Genomic DNA, 10,166 nt, shown 5'->3' with positions numbered 1-10,166 from the left:
AAAAAAAAAAAAAAAAAAAAAAAAAAAAAAAAAAAAAAAAAAAACAAGGTATGGGAAAGAAGACAGATGCAAGACCTTGTTGGGCAAAGGGGAATGCCACTGCTTATCTTTAGGAAAGAGGAGGTCCATGCACTCCCTAGTCCTTCTCCAAATCTTCAGTGAACTCTTGAAAATCCTTATCTTTGAGGGCTCCTTTTGAGGTTAGAGAGCAATCAGCGGGTTTCTCTGAAAAGTTGAGTCAGTCCCTAGGTGTGTTCCCTGTTTAAGCTCATAATAACCTGCACAGGTGTGGACATGGAGGACAGGCACCTTTCTGATGAGTAGCTTGAAAATAGATGGCCTTGGATTTGGGGTGACGATTATATTTTTGTGCCATGTCACTCCCATCTAGAGTTCCATGAGGTTTTTTTGGTGGTCAAAAGTGTATTTCCTAGCCACTTTGGTTTGGGGGAGAAGCTCTAGTCTCTCTTAGTTGTTTGATATACCTGAGTTGGCCATGAACACAAAGAGAAGCCCTTATGTTTTCTTGGTAATAAGGACTCAGTACCTGTTAGTCAGGTCTAAATATTTGAGACACACTCTTCAGTCACAGGGCCACTTCTGTAGCTTGCTTCATCAAAGTGGTGTGCCTCAGACTCCTCCAATACAGACAGAGGAAGGCTAAAGTTGTATTATTCAAAGAATGTATGTTACTACAGCCCCTATTTGGCATATGATGGAAGTCAGGGGCTACTGTGGTTTGGGAAAATAAGTCCAAGTCTCTCTTCAGAAGAAATTTCAGAGAGGTGTCAGCTCCCTGAATTAGTGAGTTAGATTACGTCTGAGGGGGATATCCAAGACCTGATAGAGATTTTAACTGAGGCATGAATTGTCCTGGTTCTGGAAGGATAAGTCTGAAGACATGTTGTGACTTTGCCAAAATTCTATGGCTCATTGTTTCTAAAAGGGTCGTTTTTATGACCTTCTTGGGACATTGGAGTTGTCTGAGTCCACTTGCTTCTCAAGTTGTAAGTCCTAGGTCCCCTTCAGTCATTGAGAATGTGTGTGACACTTTTGTTCTGAAGGTGTAAGAATGAGGTTGTTTAGCAATTATTGAATGTCTGAGATCTCCTGGATCTCAAGGGAAAATAGTGTCAATGTACCCTTGAACAATGTGAAATGGCTGAAGGACAGTTTTGGTATTGAGGGGATACTAGTTTGAAACTCCCTTTGCCTAGAATCAAACCAAGCCCCCTTGGTTCTAGACAGATAAGATTGAGGCTACCTGGGCCATTTGGGAACATCTGAGAAATCTCTGGTTCTGAAGGACAGGTCAGAAGCCCCCTCTATCCAAACAAGAGTTTGGAATATCTGTGCTTCTGTAGTGGTAGGGCTATAGCCTGTTTGAGAATTAATGTTGCATTCCCATTCCTGGTTCAGAAGAGATGTGCCTTAGCACCCTGTGAGTCCTTGATAACAGTTTGAGCTCCACTTCAGTCACTGGGGAAAGTATGAGTAAATACTCCTGGGTCTGAAGGAATATGTTTGAGGCCCATTTGTCAGGAACCCAATTTTCAAAACACTAGTACAGGGTAAGGATATTTGAGGCATCTCCAGGAAAACAGGGAATTTGAGGACACCATTCTTTGGAGACAGAATGTCTCATGCTGTGTTTGGGAAAACAGAAAAGTCAAAGGGTCTAGAAGGGAGCAGTGGAAAATCAAGAGTCAATTTGGAGATTAGTGAATGCCTGAATATTTCCTTTTCTAATCTTCATGAGCATGTAGAGCAACCATGTCATGCCGGGCAGGCAGCAGTATGATCAATCTCCAAGAAGCTAGAAGGCAATTCTCAGCTAGGTCTCTGGACCAATTCAGCTAACTACTTCTGGACATGAAGGGTCTAGCTTCTTTATTTCTGCTAATAAAGTTTAGGCACATATCCTGGGTTTAGGGCACTGCTGGATGCTGTAATGTTCTAGGACTTCAGGTACCAGGGTCATTTTAATTTTGGACAGAGGTCATGCAGTCAGATGATTAGAACTGGAAACACTCTGAGGATCTTAGACAGAGTTGTTCTGTGACCTGCTAGGTCAGATGATGTCAGTCTTGGGCCACATTAGTCAGAAGGAGTGTATGCTATTCTAAGTGGGTCACAGATTGTATAGCATGTTCTAGGTAGAAGCTGTGTCCTATTCTTAATTAAAAGGGAAATACCTACCTTCTGAGACTGATGTGATACCTCAGTGTGCATCTGAGGTATCCAGGAATGGAAGTCAAAGGTTTCATAGATGTTTGATGACAAGGACAAGTTCTAAACTCCTATTGGTCCTGTGGGGCACAGCATGGGAAAAGATAAAGTCCACTTGTAGATAAGATCTAAAGATGCCATGATAAGAGAGAGTAGGGCCTATGCTCCACTCTTGAGATGAGCATCTTTAGAACTTCATTTTGATGGAATTGTAAGGTCTGAAGCCTTCATGGGCACAATGGGTATGTTGGCAGCTTGCTAAGGCAAAAGTTAACATTTTGGCTCATTCTTGAATAGAAGGTACATTTCTGAATTCCATTTGGTCACAAGGAGCATACCTGGGGCTCAGTGGGTTGGATTGGCTATGGGTGTTGCTCACTCGTTCAGAATGAAACATTCCAAGGCTGCTTTGAACAGTGTAGCCATTGGAAAGTCTGAGGCCCCTTTGGTTATATTGAGATGGTCTGATACCTACTTGAGAGGAGAGGCTAGAACCCCGGTTCTGTTTTTGCAGCAGGATTCTTTGGACACTGCATGGGACTGACCATGAATGTATGTCGTCTCCATGGACAGAAGGGTCACATATGGGGACCCCAAGTTCATACGAGATGACTTGTCTCCCCCATGGTAAGAGAGGGAAGATTTCTGGACCTCTGGTTGAAATGGGGTGTTTACAATTTTTTTTTTTTTTGACAACAAGGAATGCCGTGGGACTCTCTTTTTGACCTAGTAAATATATGAGTCCCAATTGAACAGGCAGCAACCCCCCCCATCCTCTCTGACACTAGTGGAATTTTTAGTCCCTCTTGGACAGAAAGAGCATGTCTAAAGACCTTCTTCATAGACATCAATCCTCTGTGGTGATGAGAAATGTTTGGCATTCCCATTGGGGCTGTCTCCATCCAGAGATGAGTTGAAGATTTATTTAGCTGGTGGGGAAGTTTTTATTGCTTTTTGAGTATAAGGGGAATGTCTGAGTCTTGTCCTGGTAGAAGTAGTAGAAGTAAGGCTGGAAGTCTCATGGGAAAAGGTGGAATGTCTGAGGATCTCTTCAGTAAAGGGAGTAACTTCCATTTCCCCTTCTGTAGAGATGGAACATTCTATGTTCCCTTCAGGATTAGCTTTTGCTGTCTGATCCATTTTGGCAGATGGAAAATGTCTGAGCCATCTTTTTGAGAAAGCAGAATGTTTCCAGCTCTTGTGTTCTAAATGGGAAGCGTGAACATCTGCTTTGCCAGAAGGGGCCTTTTTTGATTAAGTTTTGGTAGATTTTGGAATGTCTTGGGAAGCCTTGGGGAGAAGGATGCCTTCTGCAGTCACCCAGAGATCGTGAGGATCTGCAGGCTCCCTTAGAGATGGCAGGTTCTATTTTTTCTTGGGGAGTAACTTTTTTTTTTCTCCCTTTTAGAAGAAGAATGTCTGGACCCTTTTTTTGTCCAAGAGGGTTGTTTGCAGCCCTCATCTTCAGAGGGGGAATCATAAACACTTGCTTTGTTAGAGGGGACCTGTTCCAATTTGGTTTTGATAGACCTGGAATATTTATGGCTGCCTTGGGGAGATACAGAACTTCTGCCACCTTCCTCATGAGATTGTGAGGATCTGCAGCCTCCCTTAGAGCTGGACGGTTCTATATACTCTTGAGGAGGAGGTTTTGGTTTCTGGTCCCTATTGGAAGATGAATGTCTGGACCCTGATTTGGACAAAGAGCGTAGTTTTCAGGCCTCGTGTTCTGAATGGGAAACATGAACATCTGCTTTGTTAGAGGGGACCTGTTCCAATTTGATTTTGGTAGATGTGGGATGTATAGGGCTGCCTTGGGGAGATGGAGAACATCTGAGGCCTTCATGAGATCGTGAGGATCTGCAGCCTCCCTTAGAGCTGGAAGGTTCTATGCCCTCATGTGGAGTAGCTTTTGTTTTCTGGTCCCTTTTGGAAGATGAATGTCTGGGTCCTATTTTTGACAGAGAGGATTGTTTGCATTGCTCATGTTCTGAATGAGAAACAGGAATATTTGTTTTGTTAGAGGGGATCTGTTCCAATTTAGTTTTCATAGATTTGAAGTGTCTAGGGATGCCATCATGAGATGAAGAACTTGTGAGTCCCTCCTCATGAGATTGTGAGGATCTGCAGCCTCCCTTGGCAGAGGGGAAATTAGTGAGGGTCTCTTTGGGCTCAGTTTTAAGTCTCACACTGTCAGAATTGGAATCTTTGCCCCCCTTTTTGGAAGAATGGTGAAGTTTCAAGTCTTCATCTTCTGATAGGACAGATGTGAGGACTGCTTCTTTTTAAGCATGTCTTAATTTTATTTTCTTCACTTTAAAATGTGTGGATCCACTTCCCGATGAGGGAGAAAATCTGAGATCTCCTTCATCAGGGGAACTAGATAGACTCAAATCTGATGATTTTGGGGGTGGGATGGTCCTTTCAGGAATAAACGTGCAACTTGAATCTTTATTGACATATACAGAAGATGTGAGACTACTTTTGACAAAAGGAAAAGATGTTAAGCCATCAAGCTCCAAAAGTGAATATCTGATATCCACTTGAGGAAATGGGACATGTCTTGACATTTTTTTTTTTTGGATTTATTGGAATGTTTAGAGCTCATTTTGGGAAAATGGGAATTTCTCAGGGAGTCTTCATGAGGATTGGGAATAAAGTTGCTAGGGGCACAAATGAACATTCTTGGAAACTCTGTTGAAAAGCAATGCCCCACTGATTCTTGGGTAGATGGCACAGATTCTAGGGCCTCTTGGACATCCTTTGGGATGTTCCCAAGTATTATGGAGAGATGTTGATGGTCCCAGATTCCCTTGGTTAGATACCAAAGGTCCCAGAACACCTTGGTTATATTTGAAAAGTCCCAGAGCCCCTGGCACAGATGGAAAAGATTCTAGAGTACCTGATACAGACCTTGAAGGTTTACAGACCTCTTTTGTAGATGGTAATGGTTCTGTTCTCATTGGACTAAGTGGGGAAGGTTGCAGAGTCTGTACTTAAGGAGGTGGAAATTCTAGATCATCTTGGGGAGATAGTGAAGCTTCTATAATTCCATGGGTAGAAGGTGGCCTTTCTAGAGTACTTTTGGTAAATGGTGCAATTTCTGGTGTCCCCTGGGGAGAGTCAGAAAGTCCAACTTCTCCTATATCAGCTGATGAATGTCCTAGGGGCCCTGAATCCAGACAAAGGCATGGAGCATGTTGGAATGACAAGGAAGTATCTGGAGATCCTTGAGCAGATGGTGAATGTCCAAGAGATCCTTGTACTAGTATGGACAATTCCAGACCCTCTTGCAAATGGGATGAAATTCCTACACAACTATGCTGAGATTGTGTAGCTCCTTGTACACTTGAACATATTGTCTGACAACCATTTTCTGAGGGAGTGGGTGCCATAGTCCCATGTGCAGGTGGAGTGGGCCTCACAGATCCTTGGTCAAGAGGAGAAAGTTCCAGAGTTTCCTCAGGAGATATTGATGGTCCTAAAATTTTATTTTCAGATACAGAAGGTTGCACAGAATACCGGGAATACCCTGAATGTCCCAGAAACCCTTGAGAATATGGTAAATGTCGAAGAGAATCCTGTGATGATGTGGTCAGTCCCAGCTCCCCCCTTGTAGACAGCACATTTTCTAAATAGATTTGCTGAGGTGGTGAATCTTGCAAAGTTACTTTCCCCCCTGAAGACACTTCCTTTAAACCTTGGTCTGTTAGTGAAGGTCTTATAGGCCCCATTTGACATGGGGCAGATTTCACACATCCCTGTTCAAATGGAGAACATTCCAGAGTTTCCTTGGAAAATGTTGGTGATCCTAGTATCCCTTGGTCACATATAGAAGAGCCCACAGCACCTTGGCAGATGTTGAAAGTCTTAGTGACTCTAGGACAGAGACCAACGTTTCTAAAAACCTTGAGACAGATTTTAAGGTCTTATAGAGCTCTTGGTAAGATGGCAAAGGTTCTGATGCCTTTGGTGTACATTCAGAAGGACTGGGAGGTTCCTCCACAGGAGCCTGGATTCCTGGTACACTTTGAGATGATGGAGCTGGTTCTACAGACTCATGGACAGATGATGATGTCTGTCTAGAACCTTGGGTAGATGGTGATGTTCCTAGACAATGTTCTAAAGTTTGAGGAAATCTACAATATCTAGGAGAAGATAGATGGTAAATATGCTAAAATCTCTTTGGCTAAAGAAAGGCCAAGATCCCCTTGGGAAGATGGAGAAGGTTCTGGAGTCCCTTGGTCATGGTTTGAATGTTGTACATACTCTTGTACTGATACGGAAGATCCCAGAGACCCTTGGGTAAACAGTGAATTGCCTAAACACCCTTGCTAATGTGGTGAAGGTCCTAGAGAACCCTGGGTAGTTATAGACAATTCTGAACACAGTTGATCTGACAATAAAGATTCCAAAGTCTTTGGTACAGATGGAGGAGGTTCCAGTGAACCTTTAGATGATGGAGAAAATTGAAGAGCTTTCCAGAGCGAAGATGACGATCCCTGAATCTGTTGGTCAGAATCACAAGGGCACAAAGCACCATGAGCAGAAATAGAATTTCCCAGAGTTGCTGGGAGAGGTGTCATAGTTCCTAGAGATCTTGATGAAGATTCTAAAAATTTCAAAACTGGTGAGATGGCAAAGATTCTGATGTCTTTGGAGTACATTGGGAAGGTCCCAGACATCCTTGGAAATGAGGCTGAAGTGGTAGAGTACCCTTCTTATCTAATGGAGCTTCTATAGCTCTCTGGACAGAAGATGACGTTTCTAGAGTAACTTTGGAAGATAATAAATTTAGCAGTATCTCATGGCAAGAGAGAGAATACCCAGCTCCTGGGACAGATGGGACCTGTTTTACAGCCCCTTGGTCATAAGAAGGGCCTAAAAATTTTGGGGAAGATGTGGATGATTCTGGAGAACATTGGAAAAGTGAGGAATGTCCAAGAGACTCTTGTGATGGAGATAATTCCACAGTTCCTTGGGTAGATGAAATATTTCCTTCATAACTCTCGTGATGTGGTGACTGTCCTAGAGTCACTTTGGCAGGAGCAGACAATTTCTGCCATACTTTGTCTTGTGCGGACTCTACAAGAGTACCTTGTGAAGTTGGGGTAGTTCCCAGAGACCCTTGAGAATATGGAGGATGTTTCAGAGACATTTGATGAGATGGTGAAGATTCTACACATTTCTGTGATGATGTGGACAGTGTCACCTTATTTTGGGAGGATAAGGAAGATCCTCCAGCATCTTGCAGTACAGAATTGAAAAGGTCAAGAGTTCCCGAAGCAGATAGGAAATTTTCTACTGGCCCTGAATTAGAGTAGGTTTGTAACCCTCTTGGGAAGATGGCAATACTTTTAATTCTCTCTGGGGAAATTACAAAGGTCCCTGATTTTCCTGGGAAGGAGATCTCAGTCGTAGATCATCTTGGGCATATGCCAAAGGTTCTGTATTCACTTGAGTATTTGATGAAAGTTTCATAGCCCCTTGAGTAGATGTGGATGATCCTAGAATATCCCTGGCAGACAGGGGTGGTCTCAGAGTCCATGAGACAGTTGGAGACATTATTAAATCCACTTGGGCAGATGGAGAAGATCCTAGAGACCCTGCATTAGATGGGGAAATTCCCAAATCTCCCGTTGAAGAATTGGATATCCCTAGATTGCCATGTATGCAGGTAGAATCTTCCAGAGTCCCCTGGGAAGACAAGCAAGGTCTCCTCCCTTCTTGGGAAGAAACTAAAGGGCATGAACTCACTTGAACAGATAAGGAAATTATGAAAGGCCCTAGGGAAGATGATGTATGTCCTAGATTCCCTTGTCCAGATAAAGGAATGTCTTTGTTCTCTTTTGAAGAAGGCATAGATCCTGAAGAGTCTGAAGCTGTTTGTTGAACCCTGTGGGCAGACTGTCAAGATCCAACAGGTCCCAGGTATGAAACAGAGTGTCCTACAGTGCCATGCCTAGGTTTAGAGAGACCAAAAGTTCCTTCTACACACAGGGAAGGTTCCAAAGGGCATTGGGAAGAATGGAAAGGACACAAATTTGCCTGGGAAGATATGGAAAGTTCAATAGGCCCATCATCAGATACCACATGTCCTATGGTAGATGTAGAAGTTTAGTATACACCTGGTGCAGATGATGAATATCCTGGGGACTCCCAGGGAAATAGCAAAGGTTCTACATCCCCTTGTGCTGTGATAGAAATTTTTGGAGACCCTGGGGCAGAATTCAAAGTTTCTACCATCTTTTTGGCATGCTGGCTATATCCCTGAGATACTGGAGTAGAGGATGAATATGCTACTGTGTTCTGTGCAGAAGTGGACTGTGAGCATGTATGTTGTGTATGTGAGGAACTGCCTGAGAGCCCTTGGGCAGGTGGAGGATGTACTACACTCCTTTGCGCAGATGTGGACAATTCCATAGACTCTTGTGTAGATAGGCAGGAACCCAAAGCATTTGAGCACAGTGAGAAGTTCCTTGACTCCCCTGGTCAAAAGAGGAAAGTCCCAGAGTTTCCTGAGGGCAAGGTAGGTATACTGAACTTCCTACATGAGATGTTTCTCTTACATGTGGCAATTGCCCATGATAACTATGTGTATTTTGGACTATTCCTTGGATGTCTTCAGCAGATAATGAGGATGCTAGAGTTCCTTTTAAAGATGCTGATGGACTCAGCAAACACTGGGCAGATACATTAAGTTCTAGAGGAAGATGAGCAGAGAATGGAGGTGCTGGATCACATGGGACATGTGTAGAGAGTTTTCTAGTCTCTTTGTTAAAAGGCTCTTGAGGGCCAGGGACAGATGGAGAGTTTCCCACAGGCTCTCTGACAGATGACAAATGGCTAAGATTCATTTGGGCAGGTTGAGATGTTTCCAGATTACCAGAGAAACACTGTAAAGGATCAAGTTCTCCTTGAGGAGATGAAAAAGTTCCTTGTGCACACACAGAAAGTTCCAGAGGCAATCCAAAATATAACAAAGGTTCAGGATATCCTGAACTTTCAGAAAGTTGGAACATTTCCTGAGAACCTGGGGCAGATATTCCAGTACCTGGAGGAGAGGATAAAGATCCTAGTGTGCTGTTCAGATTGGGAAGGATTTGGAAGTCCTGAGACAGATGGTGATTGTTGTGGAGAATTTTGTGCCGACTGAGATGTTTTCTGACAGGTTTTAGATGAAACAGGGTGTTTCTTAGTTCCTTGATTACACAGCAGTGGTGCTAGAGTCCCTTTGGCAGACACAGATAAGTCCAGAGACCCTTGGGAAAATAAGGATCCACAGGCCCTTCTGCAGCCTGAGACACTCCCAGAGAACTCTGACCAGATTGCAAAGATTCTAATAGTGTCTGGGTATTTTGGATAGACCTCAGAGGTTCTGTCATGGATGGAAAAGGTCCTACAGTCTGCTTTGAAGATGTTGAATTTCCCAATGTGCCTGTGGCAGCTAAGAGAAACTCCCCAGTGCCCTGGGAAGCAGAAGACTCCGGATTCCCTTGTGCATATTTGGACACTTTCAGAGTTCCTGGTGATGATGGGCATGTTTCCACAGTCCTTTCATCAGAATGAGAAAATAGTGAAGTCACTTGTGTTGATGAAAAGAGATCCGGATGCCCTGGTACCGATGGAAACTTTCCCCTAGTCACTTGGGTAGATGGAGAATTTGTATATGGCTCTGGAACTTCTTGGGAAGGTGCTGAACGTTGCAGAGTCCCTTCAGCAGATTGTGCTGAATGCAGCATTTCCTGGGATGACATGTTTCAGATGCCCTTGAGCAAGTTGCAAAGGTTCTAGATTCTCTTGGCCAGAAGGGAAAGATTCTGCAGATCCTTGGGTCGAAGTTAAATGTCCTCTAGGCACTAGAGGTGATGGCAAAGCTTCTATAGTCCTTGTAGCAGACTAAGAATTTTCCACACCCTCTCTCACACATGACAAAT

The 10,166-nt window shown here is 43.5% G+C and overlaps 1 long non-coding RNA gene across 2 annotated transcripts in view; it reads left to right on the top strand.

Moving 5' to 3' along the window:
- Window positions 1–10,160, top strand: part of LOC126495809 (uncharacterized) — a 27,336-nt gene extending 17,176 nt beyond the window's left edge. Inside the window, exons 6-7 of one of the 2 annotated variants that reach the window (XR_007590240.1) lie at window positions 5,729–5,791; window positions 8,085–10,160. This is a non-coding gene — a long non-coding RNA (uncharacterized lncRNA). Of the gene's footprint in view, window positions 1–5,728 lie in introns of both variants that reach the window. The other variant, XR_007590239.1, reaches the window with a different exon arrangement.
- Window positions 10,161–10,166: the final 6 nt, after the last annotated feature.

Source organism: Alexandromys fortis, unplaced genomic scaffold (assembly GCF_014885135.2).
Source record: "Alexandromys fortis isolate MF-2015 unplaced genomic scaffold, M_Fortis_MF-2015_v1.1 scaffold_637, whole genome shotgun sequence".
Taxonomy (NCBI): Eukaryota; Metazoa; Chordata; class Mammalia; order Rodentia; family Cricetidae; genus Alexandromys; species Alexandromys fortis.
The sequence above is the reverse complement of the archived record's forward strand: the minus strand, read 5'-3'. Positions and strand labels throughout refer to the sequence as shown.